At 44.7% G+C, this 27,714-nt stretch overlaps 1 protein-coding gene across 1 annotated transcript in view; it reads right to left on the bottom strand.

The window, feature by feature from the left end:
• The window catches only part of roraa (RAR-related orphan receptor A, paralog a), a 183,880-nt gene that overhangs the window by 66,190 nt on the left and 89,976 nt on the right, over positions 1–27,714 (bottom strand). The gene's annotated exons all lie outside the window — the stretch shown is intronic.

Raw genomic sequence — 27,714 nt, 5'->3', positions numbered from 1 at the left:
TTCTTTTAAAGGATTTGTGGTTTCAGGAGTTCAATTCCAGACGGGCTTTAACTTTTTTGGAGAAAAAATGTTTCCTTGGCTATCTACTTTCATATACTTTGTCCACCACTGTCAGTCTGTAACTAGGCTGCTTTTCTGTAATTTAGATGTACCGACTCTGCTCTCTTTCAGCGCTTTTAAACCTGATTTCCATCCACACAGTTGAAGTTGAGCTTTGTTGTCATTTCAGCTATATACATGTTAGAAGGTACGTAGTGAAACGAATAAACGTTTCTCCAGAACCTGGTGCTACATGTAACATTTGAACAAACAAGGTTACATACCGACATAAAGTGCACGTGTGCGAAACAGACAAACTGGGCTCCATGAAGTGCAAACAGGGGACTCAGGCAGTGAAAGAATAACATTTAACAAAAAAAAACATGTAGACAACAATGAGACAGACGGCACTAAACAGGTGAAATGAATAATAAATGTGCAAAGTGAAATAGTGCAAAAATTGCTGTGCAAAGTCGAACGGTGCATTAATAGAATTGATAACAGACGGGCTGCCTGCATTAGTCCTGCACATAAGGAGAGTTGTAATCAATGGAATGTTGACATAATTATTTATTTGCAGATTGTCTTCTATGTGACTCAAGCCCATGGGGCCTTTTACAATTCAACGTCTTTTTAGCTAAAATAACATTAATATTAACAAAATTACATTACCATTAACCCAGAAAAGGGCGCAGTTCGCATAATTGGTGGGGGCGGGTAAATTGCTTGTCAACGTGACATTTCTACAGCTGTGGAGCAGCCGGAGTCCAAATCAATGTTTTTAAACTGCACCATGCCATCAAATACCAAACTGTGCACTTACAGCCAGCCGGAGCTATCTTCACCACTGAGCTGTATCACATCTAAATCTGGGGAAAGGGAGCAAACCCCGAGTCATATGAGCGCAGCTATCGCCGCGCCTAACACTCCGTTCATTCACGCCAATTAGACAGCGCTTCCTGGATGAAGCAAGACTATTGTGGGGGGATATGAACTGTAGGTGACAAGTCTGCTGGTTCGCCCAGGGCTGGCTGGGGTCAACTGGAGTTCACTGGAAAACAACAAGAAGGCTACAAGGAAACAGGAAGGAGCTGCCTGCTTGTTGAGCACGGCGACAGACCCAGTACACACTCAGAGGCGTCTCTGTAGGCTGGGAACGCTGGAAGCAAGGACAGGTTACGGTGGGGACATGCAACCCGCAATTACCTCTGGTCCACAGTGATCTACAGTGACTAGTTACAGCGACAGTCCCCCTGCACTTAAGTGTCTTGCTGAGGGACAAAATGATAGTAAGTTGGGTTTGAACCTGTGATTTTTGAGGCCTTATGGTTCATAGGCAAGTTGTCTTACCCACTAGACTACTACCAGCCATAATCTTTAAAGGATGTGCAATGGTTAGTGCAATGGTTAGTCATGTCAAAAACATTTTATTTCAAATGTGGATGACAATAATAAATAATATTCATACATATGTCACTAAATAGAAGTTGATACTGATACACAAAGAGTAAGCAACTACTTGAAATTGACAATCATCAAATGAAATTGACTAACATCAAATGCATCAAATGTATTTTGTATGTATTATATATGTATTCTGAATACATTACTTTTTATGAAATTTATTTTTATTCTATTTTTTTATTTATTGTATTATTTTTATTCTATTTATGTACCACAATAGAATACACTTCTAGATTTGTTTATGGCAATTTATACAGGATTCAGCCGTCAATACTTTTAATAAAACAGTAGTCATGACAGAAAGGTCAAGCCTCTGACCTAGTTATAGTAATGGTTTGTAATGCATTTCTCAAGAAAAGTCTGTTAGTTTGAAAAAACTTTTGAACCACCATTATGTCCTCCAATAACCATAATTCCTGCATCCCAATTTCCACCTCAGCAGTGGCTCTGGATGCCCTCCTGCCGTTATTAAACTTCAGTAGGTGTGATTAAAAATATAGATCACTGAAGACAGGGCTGTACAGGCTCGGCATGTTCTTAGTTTATTGTCCTCCCCCATCTGAGGGCTGCTTTTTGGTCACTGGTTGCCATGTGACCGATTTAACATTATAGGTAATCAGCAAAGATTTTACATTAGCCAGCGACTCAGGGGACAGTAGACTTTTTTTTTTCTGCTGCTGTTTGAAACGTTACATGGCAACATACTGTTGGGGGGTTAGAGTTGGTGGTGTACAAACAAACAAACCTGACCACGCCGCAAAAAATGTGCCAACGCTCTGATGGAAGCATATACAGTTACAGTGAAATCAGAACGCCCACTCTCTCTCTCTGTCACACACACACACACACACACACATAGACACTGCATTACCACAGACAGTGCTGCTTCTGTATATGCCTGAAAGAGTGCAACCTAGTCACATCTGAGGGATGTACATGCATATACAAACTGAACACACACAATATGCACACACATGTATACACAGATATTGACACACACTGCCACAGTGAGGTACTCTATACACTCTCTATACATACATTACCTACATTTACACAGACACACTCGCTAAAGTGCTCACACATCGGCTGTACGGCACACACATGCACGGAGAAATATGTGCCCCACCCCCAGCCACTTTCGATCGAGTGAGTCCAGCGCGGGGCTCGACTGCGGACCCTCACCACACCTATGCGGAAGCCCATAAGAGTAGTGGCCCTGCGGAGCAGTAATAATTAATGACAGAGTCTATAAGCATTCCATTAGGTGCAAGTAGCTGTCATAAACATCTTAATTAATTTACAAAGCAAGCAACTGGGGAATTACGGCGACGTAAAAATCTGCTTCCCTCTGCCGCTCCACAGCGCTGGAACAGATCGGGCTTTTAAATTTTTAAACAGGCCTTTCATGTTCTCCAGTGCACGAAAAAGGCTTTGAACAGTCAGCTTGTTAGGAGATGCACCTAGCAGCCCAGTACCTTCCGGTCGTCCCGGCGTTCCTTTCAGTCTGTGACGGAAGCTTTGGCCCAGGATTTAAAAGCTCGGGATCAATGGCTCCGTAGTTCTCTGTCTCCCCGCCTTCTTTGCTCCTCTTCCTTTTGTTATTATCGTGCTGGATGTTCCTTTTCTCCTTTTGCCCCGTTGCCACTGCTGTTTATTCCCTATTTTGAATGTTCCCCTTGTCTCTTTCTCTTGACCATGACCTTTACAGACGAGGTCTTAACCTCAATGGTTTTTTATCGTGTTTTCAGCAATATGGATGATCCCTCATTAATAGCGAAAGGGTAACGTGGCAGGCAAATCATTAAAGAATCTGATTCGGGAGAAATACGTCACTGCAAAAACAACACCTGTTTCCTGTTCTCGTTGCATAACAAGGAGCTTTTCCCAGGAGCCTCTGCACTGCTTGCCTTGGAAAGGTGAGTTTTAGCATGGCACTAAAGTGACTCTGGACCTGACCGCTACATGGGGGTGTGGCACATTATTCAGTGACACTAGTCGATGCCCCGATTATAACATGCACCAGTTCTATTTTTGCCGCTGGGTGGCATTGTGACAATTCTGACGGTGTTTAGCTGAAAAAACAAGATGCACATTTATTCGCATAATTAAGCATCCACTCGGCATTGGCATTTTAAGAGAACCAGAATAGTTATTTTCTAAAATGAATTTCTCTTTATCCGAGTCTGTGGACGGCAAAGTGGCTTTGTTTGTGGACGGGGCCTTCATTTTCAATGTCAAATTAATCTAGTTAATGTTTTAATTTAAATAAAACAGCTCTTTTGAAAAAAACAACAAAGTCATTTGTTTATTATGCTATTTAACCATATATACAAGTCTATAGGAGAATGTGCAATCAAGACTATCACAGCAATAAGCCCTTTTCAGTCCTAAAGCTTGTTCTGAGATAATCATTGGTTGACGCTTGTTCAGGGACATGAGCTCTAAAGCTGCAGTTAAATACGAGATGGGCGGGGCAGGCCAGTGTGCTGGTCCGATCTGCCTGCAGCACCTCGGGGGTTTGATTTCTCGTATGGCTGAACTACTCCACTAATGGCGTCCAAGCAGCTGCCCGGCGGTGCTGATGTTGAGGGCCCTCTTTGCAAACTTGATGCATTCTTCTACAACTTCACCACTCAGTCTCAGCAACATTATCTTTCAAATACTTCTAATGCACAGATGGACGTTCTACCTGCATCCGTGTGAATCTCCAGTGATTTTACACCAGTTTGTACCACATGATGAAAAAAAACCAACCAGTCCCCCCAATTGTATGGATCTCATGCTCGTGGGTCTTTATTTAATACTCGGAGGACCTACCGCAGCCCAGGATCGCGAGGGTGCTTATGTAGTGGCTTAAGGTGCACGCTAGCCATATCAAACTGTCTTTCCTACACCGGACATTCAGCTGAGAATGAATACAATCACCGGTACTGGAGTTGGGTTGGGTGGGTCATTACGAAGGTACTTTACACTGTGAAGACATGAGGAAGGGAAATTTCCAACCTTCAACCACAGCTTGGCACCAGAAAGACAATGATGGAAGAGCCACAAACAGAAAAAGAGAGGCATTGGAGAGGATGATGATGATAAAGACACTTATGGCCTTTTACCAAATGTGAGTTTTTTCCAGGGTGTTTGCTTCATTTAAAATTAGGGCACTGACACTGAGCACAGCTCTCTGAGCTACATGTACAGCTTGTTGGCAAGTCAAAGGTTTTCTCATGATTGATGTAAATAGAATAAACAAGAATGAAGCGATTGGTAGTTTATATGTATATTGAAGAAGATAATATAACTGCCCTTTTTTGTGGTTGTGAAATTATTTCTGTCACCAAGAATATGAGCTTTATCAAAGTTTGAAATGGGAGGAGCCCAATGATTGACACTTCTCATACGCACTCCTCATTCTGGATGATTTAAACCCAGTCCACGTGTCGGCTCTTTTTATCTGTTTATCAATTTGATTTAAAGACTGTGAACTAAGACCCTTGGTGCCCTTAGACTCGCCTGGTGGTCCTTCATCTAGTTGTTTTCTCAGTCTGCCATGGGAGGCACGGAGGGTGCATTTCTGGGCATGAATTCGCTCATCATTAATACTTTAGTCCGTGCCTCACACGCAACCTCCCTGCACCCCCCCCATCTGACGCGGTAGTGGTACGTTCTAGAGAGGAGGAGGATGGCGGAAAGGGAATTTTAGGCAGGGAGGAGGCGCGAGGCTCCTGTCAAAATGCATCAGCTCCCCGTCAACGACACACTGACACACTGACCTACAACGGCGAGGCGAGAGCAGCGTGGTTTGGAGCGCATGGGTGGACCGTGTGAGAGTGCCAAACTAATAAATACACGAGCAAACACAACACCCTTGATTTATGTAAGAGAGGCGTTCCTCAAAACTGCATTAGTCATCCTGGCCTCCTTCTTCTAATTATTCCTCCAGAAGAAAGCGTATCGATTTCCCCTCAGCGTGTCACCGACGTGAAAGAGACACAGCGGAGGATGTTATCTTCGAGCTACAGGGCCGGCAGACACACGCACGCATGCACGCGTCAATGTCCGGTGCAGCACTGATGCTAATTCTAATGTCGTGATAACGAACATGACAGCCGGGATCGGAAAGCACGAGAGAATGCCTGTTATCAGAGGCGGGAGATAAGAGCGCGCGGTGCGTGGTCCGTGTGTCTGTCTGGGCCAAGCGAGAGTGTTGTAGCACCAAAGGTGCGAGGGGACAGCACCCGCGTGTTAGGTGTATTTACAGGCACACTGGTGAAATAGTGGCAGATAGCGCCGCCACAGAGGTGTGGGTGATGCCATGAGAGGTTGCGGCTCTAAGACATACTAATATAACACCCGCACACCCATAAACACACACACATATATATATATATATATATAGACACATACATATGTTCAATAGTCTTTGAGATTTCAAGTTTGGCAATGAAATGCAAACAGAAAGAATTATGACTGGAGTTGTACATACACACAAATGCAGACACACATGGCTGTCTATTAATAAACGTCCTCTTTCCCGTGGGTTAACATTTGGTCCCCGCTGATATAGGAATACAAGAACACTCGCACACAGGGATACAAAGACGTGAAAAACCAAAGGAAGGTTCACAAAAACAGAAACGCAGGCCTTGTACACAAACTCAGACAAGCAAAAAATGTGCACATCAATACAGACATACAGGGAAAAAAATGGTTTCAGAAACTCCCATGCACACAAATACATGCACACACACACACACATCTCAAATCTGCTGTTGCTCGTCCTCTGTGGCAGACAGAGCTACATTCTTTTTTTCATCAAATGCTACAAATAGCATCACAAAATTAATTTCCTGACCACATTTAAAAAAAAAAAAAGAAGCACGTAAATAGAACCGTTCTCTGCTATGTTAGGCTTATAAACCCCGACTCCCCCCTTCATCTCCTCGCCTGGAGATGGAGCAACACTGGGCTCGGCTCATCTCTCGTGGCACGGTGACACACAGCGCCCCTCTCGCCCCGGCGAACCCGCTCACCTCCGCCAGCCAGCGCGCCGGGCATGTTTCTGCTCTCTGTCTGTCAGTCTCGCCAGGCTGCCGGGGAGCGCCCGCTTTAAAAAATGCATCGGCCGGATCAGACTCTGAGGAGGGTTGACTAATGCAGAGGCATGGTGTGGCACGGCCTCGCCGCTTGCTTCTACACTTACATAATTTACAGAGCTGAGAGCTGAAAGTGTGTGTGTATGTGTGTGTGTGGTGTGGTAACGATAGACTGAATTGGCCTTCTGTCCAATAGGAAGGGACGATACTAACCCCGAGTCACCACACGCTCCCAGATCCCTGGGTGCTTCCACCATTTGACTGGCAATGTGCTGCTACGCTCCTCCCCGTCCGCCGATAGATCAGAAGAGCGGCGGCGAAGACCCCCATCTCTCCCCACTCCTCGCGTTTAGCAAGCCAAGCAGAAGGGAGATGCGACGCAGGGAGAGCGGCGGAAGCATATTAGAGCGTCGGCGAAGTGAGACCCGGGGCCTGTTATTTATTCATTAGCTGAGCTTAGCCAGCGGCCTGCTGGGATGGGCGTCTCAGCCCAGTCACATTTTACCTGCGCAACACATCAATGGCGCTTTCAGAAGATGAAAGTCTTGCATTAAAAAAAGTGCACCTTCTATACAATGAGCTGGCTGGTGGTGTTGATGCAGGGAAAGGCAATTTGTATGAAGTGGACGTGTCTGTACACGGTACACCAGAACTCAGTGAATTCTGTAGAGACTTGCTGATGGCTTGTCGTGCAGTTCGGCTAGCAAATGCTTCACTTACGGACATGAATGATGTACAATTTTGACACCTTCTAGAATGCAGAGATATGCACCCACCGCAAGAACAGATAACAGTCAAGTGTGGAGCAGAAGGAAAAAGTGACTGAATTTTAAGAAGAATACTGCATTACTGTATTATGTTTTTTGATGAATGCCAGGGGCTGGAAGTGTAATGTGTGTGTGTGTGTGTGTGTGTGTCGACAAATTTGTCGATTAACCGTTTAATCCTACTCAGAGTCGCGGCTGGTGGAGCTCATCTCAGGACACTGGGTGTAGAGCAGGGAGTCTCCTAGGGCAGGGCACCAACCCACAGCAGGGTGCACATACACACACACACACACACACACACACCATTCACTCACACACTCACTCCTATGACCAATTCACCTACTGAACCTGCCTCTGGACCACGGGAGGAAACCGGAGAACTCATAAGAGCATGAACACTGTACATACACAAGGTCCAAGCCGGAATTTGAATGCACAACCTTGATAAAAACACGTCGGTCTGCAGTTTAAGGTTTTGTAAGAAGAACAACCCCTTCATTGACACTGCTGTAAGAGTTCATATGATATTTAGCTAAAATTGCACATTAATTCTGCACATGCACTGATTTTGTATCATGCACAGAAACCCAGCATGGCTGATGCTAACTGCTACGCATCTGCTGAAGCCATATAAAAATAAAATAAAACATAAATGAATATAAAATAGCCAATTTTTTTATGCTGTTTTAAATTTTAAAAAGATCTATTTTCATTTGTGTGAACTAGTTCTATTTTGGTATAAACTGGCAAACCACTGGCAGTTTAGCTTTAAGTACTTCTAATGTTCCCTCATGGAATTTAAAGGTCCCCTGACATGAGAATTTCGCTTTGTGAGATTATTTAACATTAAGTTCCCCTATCCTGTTTGTGGTCCTGCAGTGGCTGCTTTGGTCATTCTGCTTCACTGTTCAAAGAGCAGCAGCTCAGACAGTCGGATCAGGATTTTGTCTTAAGGGAAAAGGTTACCTCCAGTTTCTCATTCTTTTTCCACCCAAAATTTCCCACCTCTCCCCTAAAAAAGTATCTCCACTGACCATCATGCTTGAAGACGTGTGAAGCACTGCAGTTGCTCGATGATTAGATGTAAAAATGAGCACAAATGTTCCGTTCTGTCACGTGAGATTCTGAAGATTTTTTCTGAAAAAACGCAGATACGACTTCCTGTCCACGCCAAACATTGTGGTTGGTGAATACGTCCAGGGGAAATCTCATTGTGGGACTGGATGTAATTCTGCACCAAGGATGAATTTTGGAACGAGACTTCAGATACAGTATTGGGGTACCAATAAGACCGACATAAAAGCAAAAAAAAATTATGTCAATTAATGTCCATTTATAAAGCATTGTTTTATCTCACTACGTCTGCCCGTTTTAACTTCCCCCCTTTCTTTTTGACACAAACAGATATTTGAATTTAATGATGTTATTCATGTAATATGTTTCATGTGTGAATCACTTCACATGGAGAGAGAGACTACTTAATAGGCTATGTAGTTATTTTACTGTGTTGCTGTATGATAAAAAACATTAATAAATAAATTGCCTTTTTTAAAACCCTGTCGTTTTGTGTGTCTTGTCGATGGACAATATCCCTGGACAGATATACCATCTATGCTTTGGGGATGTAAAAGGATTTTTCTTTCCTTCTGCATTACAGGGCATTTAGGTTCACATGGCACAATGCCTGAGGTCACAAGTCAGAATAAATGCAGCATAACCGCAGCTGTTCTCTAGACCAAAGTGATATGTGAATCGAAATCATGATAAAAGCCTTCAATTCAGGTTCTTAATTCACAATTTTGTCATTTTTGCTATATGAATACTTCACAAGAACCAACAATGCTCTTAGAACACCTTTAAACATTAAAACGGAGCCAGCGTACGGAAATGGGTATGGTTCAACAATCGCCAGCGCGCACACCAAAATGCACCTTGCACACAGCGCATCTCCATCCTGACTGGCGCCGAAATAAGCCGCATTTTTTTCTTTTTTTTGGCCAATTGTGACATCTTGCAGTTGGGGTGTCACAGCAGAGGAACGGCGTATTGAAACATTTCCTTTTAACAGAGAAGAAACAAGTTCCGTGAAATTCTCCCGAGCTCGTCCCCGTCACATCTGCTGCTGTCTGCGCCTGCCAGAGAGGGTAATCCACAAGAAAGCTCTGGCACACGGCACTTTCCGTACCTGCGCACAAAGGCGTCCGGCCCCCATAACACATCTTAGCCTGCAGTTTCGGGCCTTTAAAAGGCCCCCCCAACCCCCCTACCCCCATTTCCTTTTCACCACGGCAGGAGAAGAAAGAGGGCCATTCTTACTCCGTTTGTTTGTTTTGTGGGTGTAAGCTTTTTTTTTTTTTTGTAGTTTGGAATTTGTTTCAGAACTTCAAAAGCTATTCGGAGAAGTTGCCACGGAAAAGCGGCGGAAGCTTCTGGAAGCGCTTAGGCGGCGTGAGGCCGGCAAGCAGGGAGGTGGAGGAATGTCGAAGTGGTCATTACCAGACAGCTCCTTTAATCATTGCCGAGGCTACCTCAGACGTATGCTAATTCCCAGTGTCTTCACCCAGGCAGAGCCGAGAGTGCCGTAGACACTTGGACAGTTCATCGGGGAGGATACAAAAAGGAGGAGAAAGGGATGAGAGAATGTGTGTACAGCGAATCATGTCTGATTAATCTCTCCGTTCCGAAGCGCTGCCTCTGACTCAAAAGCTATTTTCCAGTTAAGATGCAAAAAATGTCAAAACAGACAAAATGTATTCTTTTCTCAGTGCCCCGAAAAAACATAAAATAGCAATCAGGAATTTAATTATTTCATGAATTAGACGGAAAAACACCGAGAGGAAATTTCAGAGAAGAAGCAGAAAAAAAAAAGATGGAGGCCAAATTATCTGGAGGCTTTTCTTTCATTTCTTTCTTTCTTTTCCTCAGTCTTCGGAAAAGAGAAATTTATTTCTGCCTTCATCTCTAAATTGGATGCAATTTATTGCCTCTCCAAAGCTCGTTTTTCACACAGGCTATGGCAGCCAATGCGTAACTGCCTCCTTTCCATGGCCTTGGGTGCTAATATGTGGAAACTGGCCGGGGGATATGGAAGCCAACGAAGGAGAGAGGAAGGTGCGGGGACAGAGGAAAGAATCAATCCCTTATCATAGACATGAGAGAGGGAGGAGGAGAGGAAGACAGAGGGGAAAAAAGTGGGAGGGAAAAAAAGATGAGACTGTTTACTCGAAGAAAATATGTGAGCCGTCAGCCCAGGGTGAGAGATCTTGGCTGGCAGGAGGAGGGTTTCGGTTATATAACCACAGTGTTGAATCGGCGCTCGGCGCACTGGGAATGGAGAGGTGTCTAGTGTGAAAGGTTAAATATGCATGGGGTGCAGTGGTGTGAGTACCGAGGTCAGAGGTCAGATATCCATGATGCATGCACTCTGGTGGCACACAATGGCCCACAGCACTTCCACAGGATTTGTGTGGCGACCAAGTCATTTCCGACAGGTTTTCTGACAAAACTTACCAAAAATCAGCACTATTGTTTTTGCAAATATTCCTCAAAGAAATGCTAATGCTAAAGAAATGCTAATGCTAATACTAGGACTAAAATGACAAGTTTTTCTATTATTTATGGATTTTTAATTACTACAATTAATGCAATTTCTAACACTTACACAATTTTTTTCACATTGTTTTCTTTGCTGCTATCTGTGAAATCTATGCGAGTTATGTTAATGCTAATGCTAATACATTTGTTTGTTTGTTTAATCTGAGATGTCTATGAAATGAAAGATTATGTTAAGGCTAACATGTACATCATTTAGCAGACTATCCAGAGCTAACATTATTTTTTACCACAATGTTAGCTAACAGTCCATCAGTATGAAAGTCCAGGGTTTTTGGGATAATGGAATAGGAGTGTGAGAAAAAAAAAAAAAGCTGAATCCATTTGGAAGGTGAGCACACACACACACACACACACACACACAACACACACACACGACACATACTCTTACACACACTTTGACACTTTAAGCACAGTTAGCTCAAGGCTGCATTCTGTCCTGTGACCTTGCTGTTACACACCTACAGAGCAATGAATAACTATCACATTTCCTTAGCTGACAGCTGACACCAAGAGGCACAGGTGATATACGAGACATGACAAGTGATTCTAATTAAATGTAGAGGCCGAGGATGTAAAATGGCAGGAAGGGCACCGCCGACCAGCATGCACCGCTCCGAACCTGATGAGCCAGGGCTGCCATGGCCGCCTCAGCTGCGCCCGCGAACCTCGGCCCGTCTCCCAGGAGACAGTGACAGGTTTCCGCCTGAGGGGAGCAGGCAGAGCCCGAACCCCATGCCCATCGCAAATAATAAACACATGACAGAGAATAAGCAAGCCTAATGCGAATCTAAAGTGGATGCCTGTTCCTTCTGCATCTGTCACATTGTTGCTTTAACGAGGTACAAAGCACCGCAGCCCTGCCTCCCAAGCCCGGATGAAACCTGTCATGAATGCATCTGTTTCGGCAGTGACTCAGGGACGACGCACTCGCCGACAAACACACATGCACACGGCCCGGCAGCCTCTTACGGAGCAAAGAGAATGGCAGAAATGTAGAAATAAATAAACAAATAAATTCTCCTTCCATCGCGTCACATTTTACCCATCACTTTATTTTCCCACTTCTCCATATTGACAAAAGAAGGAGACGCAGAAAGTGTCTTACGGCTTTACAGAGGAAGATGGCCTGGATTTGTCGGGCTGCTCTAAGGAACCCTGCGGTACTCAAGACAAATGCAAGCCATTTACCATTGGCTGACATGAGTCTGCACTTCAGCAGCTCTCTGAAGGCAAGCCGAGCAGGCGAGGGTCGTAGTTAGCCCTCCTCCTGACTGGAACGAGTCTGGGGTGACCATCTGACAGCTCGACGACACCGCGGCTGTCTCTGTCACCGCGCAGCGGGATGCCAGTTGGCGTCCCCGAACAAGTCTGCAGAGCCAGCGAGGAAATCTGTATTCGATAAAACAACTTCACGCTCCGCCGGAGCTTTTGGGCTCTCTCCTGGTAAGTATGAGCTAACTCGATACGTCTCACGGCTCCGGGCCCCGTCACTTTTTCCACTATGGCAGTTGGAGTAGGAGCCCAGCTCACAAAAGCCAACAAATAAAACTTAGTATCTAAAAAACACATTTGAGTATGGCCACGCTATTAAGAACACCAACCTTACAGCTATACGACAAAAAAAGGACCATATGGATTTTTGCCCAATTCCTTTTATCATTATGCAGAAACGTGATAATCAGTGTCACAGCCAAATCATTCAAAAGTGTTCACTGTGTGTATGACATCAAAGATGAAAAGTCATTTAATTATTTCAAATGTAATTTTTTTTTCAAATGTTATTTGTCACATACACAGTCATACACTGCAGTGAAATGCTTTTAGCGACTGCTACAAACCACAGTACTGCAAATATTGCAAGTAAACAATATATATATAAAGGCCCAAGATCAACACTGATTTGCCCAGAAAGTGACAAACTGGGTACTAAATGTCACATACGTATGCAAATGTGCCAAACTTACACCTAACCGTGGGTTCTGCAACAAAAAAGAAATGTTTTTACTACTGTGGTTCGGAAACAACGCTCCTGCTATGAAAAAAGCCCACAAGGCAGGTGTTTACTTGCAGTGCTAACCTTGTGAGGACTTTCAGCCCCCGCGAGCACACAAACAAACACACACCCACACTACAGAGCTGCGAGTGCATGGCTGCGGAGACCTTTCCACCAGCAGCGAGTCTCACACGTTTGAGGTCTATCTGCAGAAACGCTGATGAAGACAAACAAGCAGCTGAACAAACCGGCCCAGACTGTTTACCGCGTGGCTGCCACAGCCAGCACTTCTGACTGCGGTCTCAGGGATCAGAGGAGGCGGGGCCAGCGCGGAAATGTTACTGGGATAGATGGAGAGGCTTCGCAACACCCTCGCTCCGGTCTGAGTGCGCGGATGATGTAGGATGGGATGGGTGGGGTGGGGTGGAGGGGTGGATAAAGGGGCGAGATGAGCCAACGTGTCAGATGGTTATCGGACGTACGCGAGCACAAGTTTTTTTTTTTCGAGATGTTATCACTCTCTCATCACTTTTCCGTCACTCTCCATCCTCCCATGTAGTTACACTCACTCCGCCCCGAGTGCGACCGGCAATCCCTCTATTTCGGGTCGCCTCTAAAGCCACTGATGTGATTAGAGTGGATGACGATTGCGTTTGTATAACAGCATCAAATGAATTTACGGGCCTGGGCTCAGCGAGAGCAGGAAATCTCTCTATCCTCCCGCGCTCTCGTCTTTCACCTTGTCCCCCGGTCCGAGGCTCCTTCCGTTCCCCCCACTCCCTCCTTTTCCTTCCCCCTTCCTCCCCCGGTGTCTGACTCCTTCCATCCCGACGCCCCTTCCCACTGCACACAGACACGCCCCCTCCCCCCCTCAGTCTATTAAAGTCACATCAAGGGATTAAGCGGAAGTAGGTCAGTGGAGCACTGCTGGGGAGAAAAAACACACACACACACACACACACTACATACACACATGAAGCGGACCATGGACCACGTCATCGCCGACCTTGTAAACTGCACAGGGGAGACACTGCAGCTGAACGTGCGTGTGTGTGTGGGTTTGTGTGAACATGTTTATGTCTGTGTGTTGTGGGGGTGGATAAATGCCATTTAAAGGGCACAGAAGTCACAGCCTACAGCCACCCCTACCCGTACAGGCCACGAGCACCTCAGCGTTCCCCTCCACCAAACGCCACCAGAGGGAGAGCTGCCGCAACGCTCTCGCTCCCTTTCATTCCTCTCGTTCCACCTTCTCCCTGCTCTGCTCCCGACGTCCCCGTCGGAGACGAGTGCCACCGCGGATGGGCTTTTCCCCGTCGGCTCGGAGAGGCCGGGCACCGACGTCCAGGCGCCGCGCTGTGCCAGCTGTGTGTGTGTGTGAGTGATACCGAAACAAACCATCACACACAAACGCGCTCCGGAGGGCTGTATTAGTCAGAGGCATTTCACGCTGCGGCCCCCGTGTGTTCAACTCTGAAGTTCTAAATCATCAGATTTGCTCATTGGCCATGCGGTGCTGTCCTAAAGAGCGCTGCGAATGGCACACCGGGGACTTTTCGGTGCCAGCGCCACATAAAAATATATGAGCTCTGAAGGCAGCTCATAAGCGGCAGGTTGAAGCAGCACTTTAGGCTCAATAAATAAGATTCATGAAGCTGCACAAAGAGGGTCATTATCAAATGTTGCCTTATGACCACAACTGAGCTGAGCATGGCCCACTGTTGCTCAAGGCATTTGTGTGTGTGTTTGCGAGAGAGAAAGAGAGAGAGATAGAGAGTGTACATAGGGTGATATTTCTGGCTTGTCTGGCCAGAAAGACATTGTGTGAGTACAAGCAATTAAATAAAATGAATTCTGAATGTGTGTGTGTGTGTGTGTGTGTGTGTGTGTGTGTGTGTCAGAGAAAGAGAGGGAAAGAGAGGACAAATGCGATTCACCATCAGGATATTTGGAATGAGTGCATATGGGTGGGCATGAATGACAAATGGTGAAGTTAAGATTGTAGATATTATATTTATGATATTAATATTATTTAAACACAGATTTCATAAAAAATATAATCAAAGACGGCAAAAAGATTATTGTTACAGCTCTGTAAATATGTATGGATTTATGTTTATATATTTATGAATACAGACACATGTGAAAAATGTCTGTGTACATAAGTGTACATTTAAAAAGCTGCTGCCTGTGTGTGTGTGTGTGTGCATGAGCGTGTGTGTGTTTTAGGCTCACTGTGTGCAGCGTGTGTTAATGGAAGCAGTGTTTTAGTTCTTTAAGAGGGAATTCTGCAACTCCTCCTAATCCCTCCTGATAGCCCTGCCATGCCCATGAGCGCGATATGATCTAATGCGCCCTGACATCAGATAGTCCACGCGCCGCCCCAAAGTCAATCCCATAATGCAACAGTTGCAGCCAACTCATCATCCTACATCTCAGCCAGCTACAAACACCAGTGCTGGCAATTAAAATCCACCCACTGTGCATAAGTAGTCCCCCCGTTTTCCATCTCAGTTCCATACCTAGGCCAAACGTGCATATTGTATGACGTGTTTGTTTATTTCCAAAGGGGAAAAAAAAAAATATATATATATAAAAAAAACAACCCCGCAAAGATTTATGGTAGGGTGAGAAAAATAATGATGACGAAGTGTTTTCCTTTAAAAGAACCATCAGCAGATTCTGACAACCTAATGAGTCTGAAACAAACAGACACTTAACTGCAACGCAAGAAGGAAACACTTTTCTGAAAATTACATCATCTCTCGTAAAACAATTCACAGAAACATCCCAGGCAGTAGTGGAACACATTTTCTATTCAAGTTCTTCAGAAAACCCCTCGGTTTAAAGCCGTGCTTCGGCTCAGTAAATCTGGCCGCGTTGGGCTGAAAAGAGCGAGGTGGTTATCAGCAGAAAAGAACCAAGCGAACCACATCCAAATAAAGGAATAAATAAATAACACGCCACATGTGCGACCGAGAATGAAAATAGGCTCTGTGAAAAGGCAGATGCTTCATAAAAATCACAGCCATTAACTAATCAACTCCAGTTTATGTAATTGTTGACTATCTTTCAAAGCAAATTGCGTACATGGGTTATTAACGGAATAAAAGCAAACATTCTCTCCCAAGCACTGGAGTGCGCAGCGGATAAAGCTGCCAGATGATGATATAATGAGCGTTAGATGAGCAGGGGAGGCTCAATCAGCAGACGATCCATCAGGCCTGACGCTGCACACAAGTACAGACTTTCAGAGTACTGAGTATATTGCCATGAGTGCATCGAGTAATACATTATTTAACAGTTCATGAAAAGGGATGTATTCAGAATACATTTAAAATACATGGTGTGAGGAAATGCACATGCACATGTTATTCGTTTATTTTTCTTCTGGGTGGCGAATCTGCAAATTACAATTATTTAATGTAAAAATGTGTTATGGAGGTAGATATATGACACCAGAATGTGACACCAGGGCAGAATGTCAAATCCTAGTGCCACTTCTAGGTGCACAAGATGTCTGAAATGAGATTTCCAGACTATGAAGATATTTTCAAACTAGCATATCAGTATCATGAATAAAATATAAACATGATAAACATGACCATGACCCATATGTGAACTCAAAGCTGAGTTTATTTTTAGATCGGCATTGTAGCATGGACTGAATACAGATACTTTTTTTTGTATTCTGAATACATATCACCATTACATGTATTCTGTTACATCCCAGCCCTGACTACACATTTACAATAGATGGTATAGTGCAATTACTGTTAGTAAGCAATAAGTTATCTATTACATTAATGAGTAAACCCAACATTATGGACAGAGTAGGTAAAAAGTATGTCGCAGTAATGAAGTACAGTAATGTTTTATAATACACTGATTTATTTTTTCACTTACTGAAAAAATTGTAGTCCACAAATGTTAATGATCTTAAGTTGTTATTTACAGTTAATGAATAATAGCAACTACATGAATACGTTCATTGTATGACAGATTCATTATTTATTTTTTCAAGAGCAGAAATTTCAGTTTTTGTCTATTTTTTAGTGCAGCTAGGAAACTAATCTTTATTTAATCAAAGAGAGCAATCAAAAAGCTGTCCTAATAGAGTTGGCACCTCAGGATTACCGAAAAAGAAAAGATGAAGCGATCGCTGCTCATGTACTCATGTCATCTGTTCCCCCGGCTTTAAGCATGGATGGGCAGAATCATTCATGTAGGATATGCTCACCGATTTTTCAGATGAGATGAAATCAGTGGAGGTTCTTGATGGATCAGAGCGAGGTCTGAGTTAAACACAATGCCACAGTTAAAGGTCAGACACGGTCGGATGTAAACCAGGCCCAAAAATAGCAGCCGTGTGGCTGATGCAGTGAGACAGAATGCTGATTGCTGAGATGTGACCAGTCAGCAGAGGTAATAAAAGGGAAATAAATAAATAAAAATCAAGCAAACGAGGGCTGATTTAAACATCTTTAATTAGTCAAACAAAGCATGCTTATCTGAGCAAGGTAATCTGTTAGCCTTTCACTAAGATTCTGGATGTTCAACAATAGCACCGCTTTCCAGCTGACAATAACAGAGCAACCAATGGGAGTGCTAGAGCACCAAATCCACTCACTGCCTGCCCACAGCTTCTCCATAAAATGGTTTAAAATGCACCTCTAAACTGCATCTTTTAAGCAATTTTACTTCTGTGTGGTCTGTATTGGATGTTATTCAGTGCTTTGTTTTTGTTTTATGAATAATTATGTGATCCTAGGTGCTAGGTCTTCACCCACCTCACTCTCCTTAACCACCGTTTTACTCAGGGTCGGTCAATTCAGAGTTGCCAGTCCACCTGCCTTTGGGAAGGAACTGGAGAACCTGGAAGAAATCTGGACCAACACGGGGAGAGAATGCAAAGTCCAAGCTGGAATACGAACTCATGACCTTGGAGGTGTGAGGCCCCATCAATAACCGCCATGCCACCGTGTGGCCCAGTTTCAAGCATTACAATTCGTAATTACTGACGGAACTCGAATTTCCTTAAACGTGTGAAGATTTCCAGGCAGTTAACATCACAAGGATTTGAGGAAGTGTGTACTGGCACTGAATGAAAGTGAAAGTGAAAGTGAAGTGATTGCCACACGTGATACACAGCAGCACAGCACACAGTGCACACAGTGAAATTTGTCCTCTGCATTTAACCCATCGCCCTGAGTGAGCAGTGGGCAGCCATGACAGGCGCCCGGGGAGCAGTGTGTGGGGACGGTGCTTTGCTCAGTGGCACCTCAGTGGCACCTTGGCGGATCGGGATTCGAACCGGCAACCTTCTGATTACGGGGCCGCTTCCTTAACCACTAGGGCATCAGGGTGTCTTTTTAATAAATGCATCAGTCTGAGTGTAAGTGTAATAATAGTTGTAAATAATAATTTATTGAAAGATGTATTAGAAATGCAAGCATGGGAAAGTAGGGAATTCTGACCCACCCTGGATCAGAATTCCAAGACCAGGAAAAGCATGGGATGAGATCTGCCTTCCCCCAAAAGCACACGCAGCTCTAATCTTCCCTTTGTGGAGGCAAAGACGGGTGAGTCACATCTGCGTCACCGGTTCTTTTGGCTTCTTTCTCCCTTGTTGTGGTTTATTTCTTTCGCTTTTTTGTCTCTTCGTGCTTCCTCTTCCAGACGCGCGTGTAGGAAACGGACCGGTTGCGAAAGGCGGTCTTATTCAAATGATGTGGGTGTGAGGCGGCAGGCCGTTTTAATCACTTCTATACATATTTGCATTCATGTAGCTTGACCCTTTGAACAGCCTATTACTTCATCTTCACCGCCAAGGCAGAGACACGCTTATTTACCTCCTCCAGTCATCCATTCACTAAGCGCTCCAGCCCGGGCCCAGACATTAGCATAGTCGCGGTCAGACGCGACCCAGTCCCTGGTGGGCGCAGCTTTTGTTCCCGGCCGCCGCGAGCGACCCAGAGAGAGGGTCGGCGAGGGTGCCGGAAGGGCCAGAGAGACCGGCGTCCCGAGGCCCTGGCGGGGGTGATGAATCGATCATAGCGCCGGGTGCGACGTCGACCTTGAAATTTCCTGCTTAAGTGCCTGCTGGGCAGCGCGGAGGAGAGGAAGAGGAGCCGCGTCTCCTCCCCTCTTCGGCGCAGGCGGGAGTCGGCCGGGCTCTCGGTAGAGCCCCTGCATCTTTAATTGTTCAGAGGTGCGGAGCCTCATCACAATTATAGAGCATACAGGCAGCCTCCAAACTCATTTAGCGCTTCCCATCAGGGAGCTGGAACCCTCCACACACAAATTCCACTTCTGCCGCCCGCGGCAAAAAACTGCTTTTTTTAAGATTAATAAGATAAGAGATTAAAGAATATCCAAAAGAAGGAATTAAATTATGACACATTGTTGAAAGTGAGTTACCTCTCGGCATGTCAGGGTGGAAATGGGAGAGACAGGCAGCCGTAACAGCTTCTTAGAGGAGGTCAAACACTTTTTCTTAATAAAACCCTTCATAACCCGTCCATGGTCATTACTGCTGGGCCATTTATTATGTATTTACTGTTCTGATTTGCCTTTCCCTTCATTATCATCCATAATCATTCAGTTCTACTCTTTTGGCAACAAAACAGCAATTTAGACCCAATTTCTGGGCAACTAATCAGAGTGTACACAGTGTGGGCCAAAAAAAAGAAAAAAGCAAAGAAACCAGTTTGGATGCTTCATGCAAGCACATTAGAAGCCGTTTTGCAACCTACTCTTCAAGGGCCTAATGGAGAAATGCATAATTGTGAATATATGAGCTCAAAATACATCGGTTCCATGATGAGATGGTACTGTGGTATAAAGTGTGAGCTGGGTTGATTAAAAATTAAGGCATATCTATAGCTTAACAAAAAAAGGCAATTGCAAATTAATTCTGTTAACTACGCCTTCTCTCTAAAGAAAAAATGGGGGAAATTATAATACTCAACAAAAATAGGAATTCAGCGAAACAGAGTCGGGTGTCAAAAGGAACCGAGCAACGCTTCGGAACAAAGCTAAAACAGAACCATTCTGCAGAACTGTGCTTTGGTTAAAGTGGCCAACGTGCGGTGTCAATTTAAAGGTCCCCTATCATGAAAATTTTCACTTTGTGAGATTATTTAACATTAATACGAGACCCCCTAGCCTGTCTATTGTCCTGCAGTGGCTAGAAAGGTGTAAAGTGGCGATAGGTGTAAAGCGCGCTTTGGTCGTTCTACTTCACCGTTCAGGTAACTCAGATGGTCCAATCTGGAATTTGTCCCCTTATGTCATCATAAGGTGAAAGGTTACCTCACGTTTCTCATGCTTTGTCCACCCCTCCCCTAAAAAGGTCATCCGTCGTGGCTTCCAAACGTGTGAAGCTCGGTGATTGGATGTGAGAATTAACACAAATGTTTTTTTTTAGTTCCTGCACATAATCGAAAGGCTGCTGGTTCGAATCCTGAGTTGCCAAGGTGTCACTAAGGTCCACTGAGCAAAACACTGTCCCCACACTCTGCTCCCCAGGTGCTTTTCATGACTTTGCTTCAAACACTTCACAATGACAATCACTTCTCTTTCACTTTAACATTATGGTTGGTTAATGGTGTTGATGATGTTATTTCCACGAATGCCCCCTCAACTTCTATAGGCCGCTCTCCTCCGTTCATGTCATGTGACCTTTTTCCAAAATAAGGTAACTGCAGAAAATGAAAAAATACATCTGCAGTTGCTCATAATGTTTGTGAACTTGAAATATTTGTCTCCCCAAGCATCATGCTAAAATTATAGTATTTACCTAGTTTCCTAATATGAATATAATTAATAACGGGGAGCACCATAGTATGTGAACCAAAGAACTAGAAAAATGCTGTAATTTTTTTTTCTTTCACAGTCCTAGAAATAAAATAATCAGTAAATAATAATAAATAATAGATTAAAAAAAAGGTTAAAAGATTATTTCACCAGAACTTCCTGGACTATTGTGGTTAGCCTTTTGTTGATCATACTCTCTGTATTCCAGTGCAAAGCGCAATCGCCGGCTCAGCAAACCAATAGAAAGGCATGAACAGTAGTTATTAGATGCTGATTTGGTGATTTAGTTTTAGATGCTGATTTTAGATCTTCATAAATTGAAAAGACAGCCAGTGAGGAGAAGTCAGTGACAAAGCTTTGCTGCTAGTTTGCATCATTCGAGGTGGGTTAGCAACCATGATGTGTGTGTGTGTGTGTGTGTGTGTGTGTGTTTATGATGGGCTGGTGCCCTGTCTAGAGGTTGTTCCAGCCTTGTGCCTGAAGACTGCCAGGACTTTCTCTATTTGAGGCCTGATGCTGAATCGTACAAAGAATTCAGCTTCTTCACTGTCAGCCCTCATCTCTGAGACCTGCACAACATGGCTCCTTTGCACTCCTGTATTCATTTCCCCATGTTTAATTCAGCATAAAAGTCCCTTTGGACAATTTTTAAATGCACTCAAATCAGTGCTACACAGACAATGCTGCACTTAACTGAACAGAACAGTTAAGAAGTTGGGTGGATGGTTTTTTGGAATTATGAAATTAAATGAAATAATTATAATTTGAAAATAGTATGTCTATATAGAGAACCGCGAGTCTTTGCACGCTTCACATCGGCGTCCTCCAGTGTCGGCTCCTGTGGGAAGTGACTGATGGCATCCGGCTGCTCTAAACCATCCGTAACACTCACACTGACCCCGGCCGGGAAGTGGCTGAGAGTGAGAGCAGCGTGAGGCCAGTGCGACGGACAGGTGTGATCGCATCAGCGGTCCTGTAACGCAGATCAGCAGTACGCCATCTCCACCCTCTCTCCTTCAGGAGCATTCTGATCCATGCTTACCTTTACCTACGGGCAAGGCGGTGTATTTTTACACTTGACACATTACATATAAATGATGGTTCTGATTAGTTAATGTTTGCACTGATTGCCCACAGTTAATAAGAGGAGAAGGGCGCCAGGATTTATGAACTGGTAATTCAAGCGGGAATACTCATAGAAACACACCTTCAGATCATGATTATACTCTTCTTCTTCTCATTCTCATCCACAGTGAGCATAACAAACACCCTCCCTGTCCAGAAAACAGATTGATGTGTAGAATATGTATTATTTGCAATTACGGAAAAAATTAACGTTATACATTATATCAAAATGTATAAAAATACGTTTTTAAAATAACGTAATTTAAAAAACTGTGGTGTGGTGCTATGATGGCTTCCCAGTGGGATAAACACGGAAACAGACGTATGACCAACGTGTACACAGAACATTCCTACTCATATCTCTAGCCAGCGTAATGACTGACCTGTGACACAATGAGCTTGAATCTATTTTGACAAAATGTGGATATTACAATAAGAGAAACTCGTCAAGAGAATAAGCAATTGTGATTTGCGGCGACTGTTTGGTACCCATGGCAACAGTTAATATACTGTCAGTGACAGGCGTCAAGCTTCCTGAGCAGCACCACACCAAAAAAAATAAATAAATAAAAAAAAGAACAGGAGCTGTGGCATGAGGTCACCTGTCTCCACACTGCTAAACATGTAGATTTCACTCAGTTCACAGCTTCTATATTTAGACGTTAAATCCAGAGTGACAGCTGCTGCATCACCCTGAGTGAGCAGTGGGCAGCCATGACAGGCGCCCGGGGAGCAGTGTGTGGGGACGGTGCTTTGCTCAGTGGCACCTCAGTGGCACCTTGGCAGATCTGGATTCGAACCGGCAACCTTCTGATTACAGGGCCGCTTCCTTAACCGCTAGGCCACCACTGCCATACAAGCTTTTGCCGAAACCCGGGACAGGGCATTTATACAGAGAAGTGTGCACACAATCACAGGGAAGTGATGTAGTTGCTTTTTTTTATCATGATACTGACATTTACATCTTTAAATCTTGGGACCAGTGCATAGTATACAATGATTTCACGCATTGATAATCCGATTGTCAACAGATTTCAACATTTCAGACACGTCTACATTTTCCGCCAAAATGTTTCAACACTGGACCAGACACTTCCTGGTAATGGCTGATTGGTTGATTCACTATCCTTAACTCACAGCATAAACTGTCATTTGATGTTCGGCCGTTTAAAATGTAGAATCCATTCTAACATGGATTCTATGGCTACCTTAACCCTTCAGAAGGACCTGGTGAAAAAAAAGAGGTGAAAGAAGCAACTGTCTTTTTATAGTCCGCCATGCGATTTCAGATGGGTGGGGGCATTATGTCTTGACCCCAGTGAACCCTTTGGGATAATGTTCTTATTGTACAGCCGCCACAAACTGCAGACGTCATGCCGCTTTCCCTCAGAAAATCGAGAGAGAGAGAGCAAAGAAGCGACATGGAGTTAATCCCTCCGATCTCACAGCTTCTCCATCACACACTCCAGTAGGGCTGCATGTAGCTGCAGAGCAGCTGACTGCAAACAACAAAAAAACTCGGGAGGGCCGAAGGGGTCCCGAATGTGGCCCATTACGACGCTTGTTTGATAAATGTGCCCAATAAAAGAGAAATGCAGCGTCCAAAACATTATTTAGATAATAATTCCAGCAAAGGCGGGTTAAAGAACTGAATTTATGGAACACGTCCTGATATGCTGCAGTAGGGATAGCATAACCTAGTGAGAGGGAGGAGTATTTCAAAGCAGAGATAATGAAAAAGAGAGAGGCTTCAGCGTGCACTGGGAATAGGACTCTGTTCTGCCTTCAAGAAAAGCCCATCCTCTGCATCTGCGCTCTTAAGATAACTGAACAGAGAAGAGGAAGATCTGCCTGTCGAACGCACGCCGCTTCTGGGCATCACACAGACCTCCGAGTCCCTCGGCGCAGCGTTGAGAGAGACGGTGAACTGGCAGCGGTACGATCGTTCGGCGTGAGGACAGACTTTGGCTCTGTTGATGGCTGCTGTTTCACTGACTGAGCTGTCCAAAAGAGGTTCAAGATCGGTTTTTAGCCTATTTAACCCCAGATTACTTGAAATAATTGTTTAAAGCCTGTAGCATGGTCTAATATCACTACAATCTGTTGTGTGGTACATTGTGTACGATCATTTTATAGAAATAACTACTTGGTAAAATTCTAACCATAATGAAATATGCATTATAATGACTATTCTAATCTATTAATCAAGTTCCTTTTTATCAGTTTTAATAGAAGTTATTTATTTAAATTTCATTTATTTTGAATCAAATTTCATTGTTATGTCATCCTACATTGTTATTAACTGTCGTTTTTTCTCAGTGTGCTCTATAAATAAACTTGCATTGCCTTGCCTTTCATTGCTGCACACTGGGTGAGTGGTTAAATGCAGAGGACACATTTCGATATGTGCACCATGTGCTGTGCTTGCTGTGTATCAGTGTTTCACTGAAGATTGTTGGTTTCTGAGTTGATTTGTGTAAAGATTTCATTTCTCTATCCATCTACTCTATTCAGCATGGATTGATGAGAGCTTTTTAATAACTTAATAATCCCCATTCTAGACTAATATGGGTTTTTATGTTCAGTTTGCCAGAAAGGTGTTCCAGGAAATGGTGTAGAGATGTTCCTTGTTACTTCTTGTATTTATGCTACAGTGCGATACTCTGAGTATTCAGATATAGCACAACACTCCACTTCTTTAGGGCCATTTTTATTAGCTGTTCACTTTTTTACAACTTAATGATGATTGACTTTATGAAAACATTCTTGCTGGCTATTTAGTATTTTATTACACTGTAAGCACACGTGAGTGTACAGAGCCACTCTCCAACGCGGAACGCTCCCAGCTCCGAACGCTTTAGGCGGTCGTAACACTAATCTGTGTCAATATTCGAAGCCTGGCCGCGCGGGGCCAGATGTGCCCCCCCCCCGACATAGAGTTTATAAAGGAAACAGCGGAATAAAGAACAGGTGGGCTGTCTATAGGAATCACCAGATTCCGTCCACCGCGGGTATCGCCGGCCATTTGTCATCCACACAATGTGCTGATCGATACCTAATTTGAAGTGAGACTAATTCTAATGGCCGCATTGGGCGTCTGGAATGGATCTGGGCCTGAGAGGAAAAATGTGCGAACCCGTGTGTGCGCTGCGCGGTGGCTGAGAAAAAGCGATTAGTGACAATTAGGGAGGATCGGCGTTTCTGTCCCCGGCGCGTCTGACATTGCAAGATGCATCAGCTTTATTTCCGTTTTTACGGCCGGTTCCCAGTGAAGCCGTCGTGATTAAAAAACACACACGCTCACACACTGGTTGGCCATTTCAATAACAAATGTCCACAATTATTATTGACCTGCCACGCCAGGCCATCCCGGTTGGTTCCCTTAGCTCCTCACTGCCCCCCCCCCCCCCCAACTCTCTAATTGTCTCCATTACTGCGTATGGGGTCTGATGAAATGCAAATTTCACAGCACATTAATTTCTCCAGACTGAACAATAAGTAACCGAAAGTGCAGGCAAGGGAAGAGGGGACGGGTGGAGAGAGGCGGGACAGAGACGGAGAGCGGGAGGGGCGGAGAGGGAAAGCCATTATGCACAGGTCAATGAAATGAAGTAGCGAACCCATCGATTCCACATCTGAGAAGAAGAACCGAGAGGCGCTGGGAGAGGAGCGCAGTGATTTATCAGCCAGGGGTCGCCGCTGGCAGGCCGGGGCACGGGAGCCCAGAGAGAGAGCGACGCCCCTCCGCCCCCACCACGTCCCCGCGGGAGCCACCGGCGCCGCGGTAACCGTAAGTGTCCCAGCAGCTACATCATTAAAGCATCCCGGGCCCAGACCGGTGACAGAGGCCGCCTCTCGCGCCCGTTGTGGTCGTGGGGCGGAGTATTTACAGGTCTCTGCCGCTGACTCTCTGTCAATTATCCACCTAATGCCCGCACCTCTGCTTTCTATGGATTAAGCAGCCTGCAGCCACCTTCACAAAATCAAAACCTTCGACATTAATGGCTTTCGCCTTTTTAATAACTACATAACACAGTTCATTTAGTCTTTGCCACTTGCTAGTGTGTAATTACCAAAAAAAGCCTCCTTAATTTCAGTGTGCCTGCCAGGGCCGCTGAGCAACGCGCGGTGTGTGGAGGGCACTGGGTGCGGAGCTGAAGCCTCACTGCAGGACATGCTTTCCCCTTAAAAAGGCAGATTTTACCCCCAGAGGAGAGCTGGCCTGCTCTCTGTGGATAAGCTGAGCGGCACGTATTGCACATGCAGCATATTCACTCACACATACACACACACACACACACACATACATATTGTATACAGGTCCTACTGTAATAACTGTGTAGTACAGTTATAAATGTGTAACTACTGCTTTGTAAGAAGACCTAAAACCAAACTCACCAATAAACTTTCTACTTTGTTCTAGTAAATACAATTAAAATATAAATACATTAAATCAATACAAAAATAACAGAATAATTCACACACACACACACAAACAAACACACACCTGTGCATTAATCAAAACTCACACACATGATTCACAAACTTAATGTTTCAAATTTGCTGTGCATACACACACACACACTCACACACACACACACACACACACACACTGTACATACTGTATGTACAGGTAGGTATTAAAGGATGAGAATCACACACACTTCAGAGAATAACCTTGGACGAGCTTAAACGTGAGTGATGGACATCACAGCACAGAGAACGTCTCCAATGAGCGCCATATGTTCCCCCAGAGGGGAGTGGCTCTTCTTTGAAGTGAAAGTCGGCAGTTTGTCATCCTCCAAAGGCACTAGGAGTGCATCATGGGAAATGCGAGCAGCGTCTGAAAGCTAGTGTGCTGAGCAAAAAAAACGTGTATATATAAAACAAAAAAAGGTGGAACGGGCAGAAAACTTCACTGAATTCAACTTTAGTTAAAGCACATGGAACCCCGAGTCAGGGCACAGGACAATGCGGGTATTTTGTCGTTCTGGGAAGTGGGGGGGTAGCTTTTATTTGGCGGGATAAACGAGGTTACATCATCTCTGTTGCGTTAACCCTCGTGCTGTGCCAAGGCCGCTTCCTACTCTGCTTCCTCCAGACACACCACGTCCCAAGGAAATGATGCGGAGGAAGAGGAAGGGCGGACCTCCGAACTCCACAATGCCGAAAGTGGCTCAACCGGAGGATCGCTCGTCCCTCAGTGAGCGAGTGTGGTGACAACATTCTGAGCAACACGACGTCTGCTTAGCCTGTCCTAACCAAACCATTACTGCAGGCTGCGGAGCGCTGGGCCTGGATTACATAACACCCACAAATTTACTTCAGCTGGGTGCCCCAAAGGGCTAAGGCAGAGAGAGAGAGAGAGAGAGAGAGAGAGAGAACAGACATCTTAAAGACACTTTCATCTTTAACCAGGCCCATATCTACTGAGTAGTGCAAAATGAAGAAGAGCTGCAAGCCTTCACCCCACCCCTGAACACACTCTCTCTCTCTCTCTCTCTCTCAACATCAGGGCCCGATCCTTTTTGACTGTAGGGGTAGGGAGATCACGAGATCTGCATTTAAATGCCCACCCGAGCTTCCAGGCCCCCATAATTTCTGCAGTGCTAAACGCAGGAGTTTCCAAGAACTGCAGTTCAAACAGGAAGTGCTCAGCTATCTCCTCCACCGCTTCCCAAGGATCTCCCCGGGCAACGGCTCGGTGCCGCAGCACGCGCCCGGTCGGTTCAGCAAGCTGCTAACTGCACACCTCTCCTGCATTCAAATGCACACACACACACACACACACACACACACAGAT

This window comes from Denticeps clupeoides, chromosome 17 (genome assembly GCF_900700375.1).
Source record: "Denticeps clupeoides chromosome 17, fDenClu1.1, whole genome shotgun sequence".
NCBI lineage: Eukaryota > Metazoa > Chordata > Actinopteri > Clupeiformes > Denticipitidae > Denticeps > Denticeps clupeoides.
Note: the sequence above shows the minus strand (reverse complement) of the source record. Positions and strands in the feature narration are given on the sequence as shown.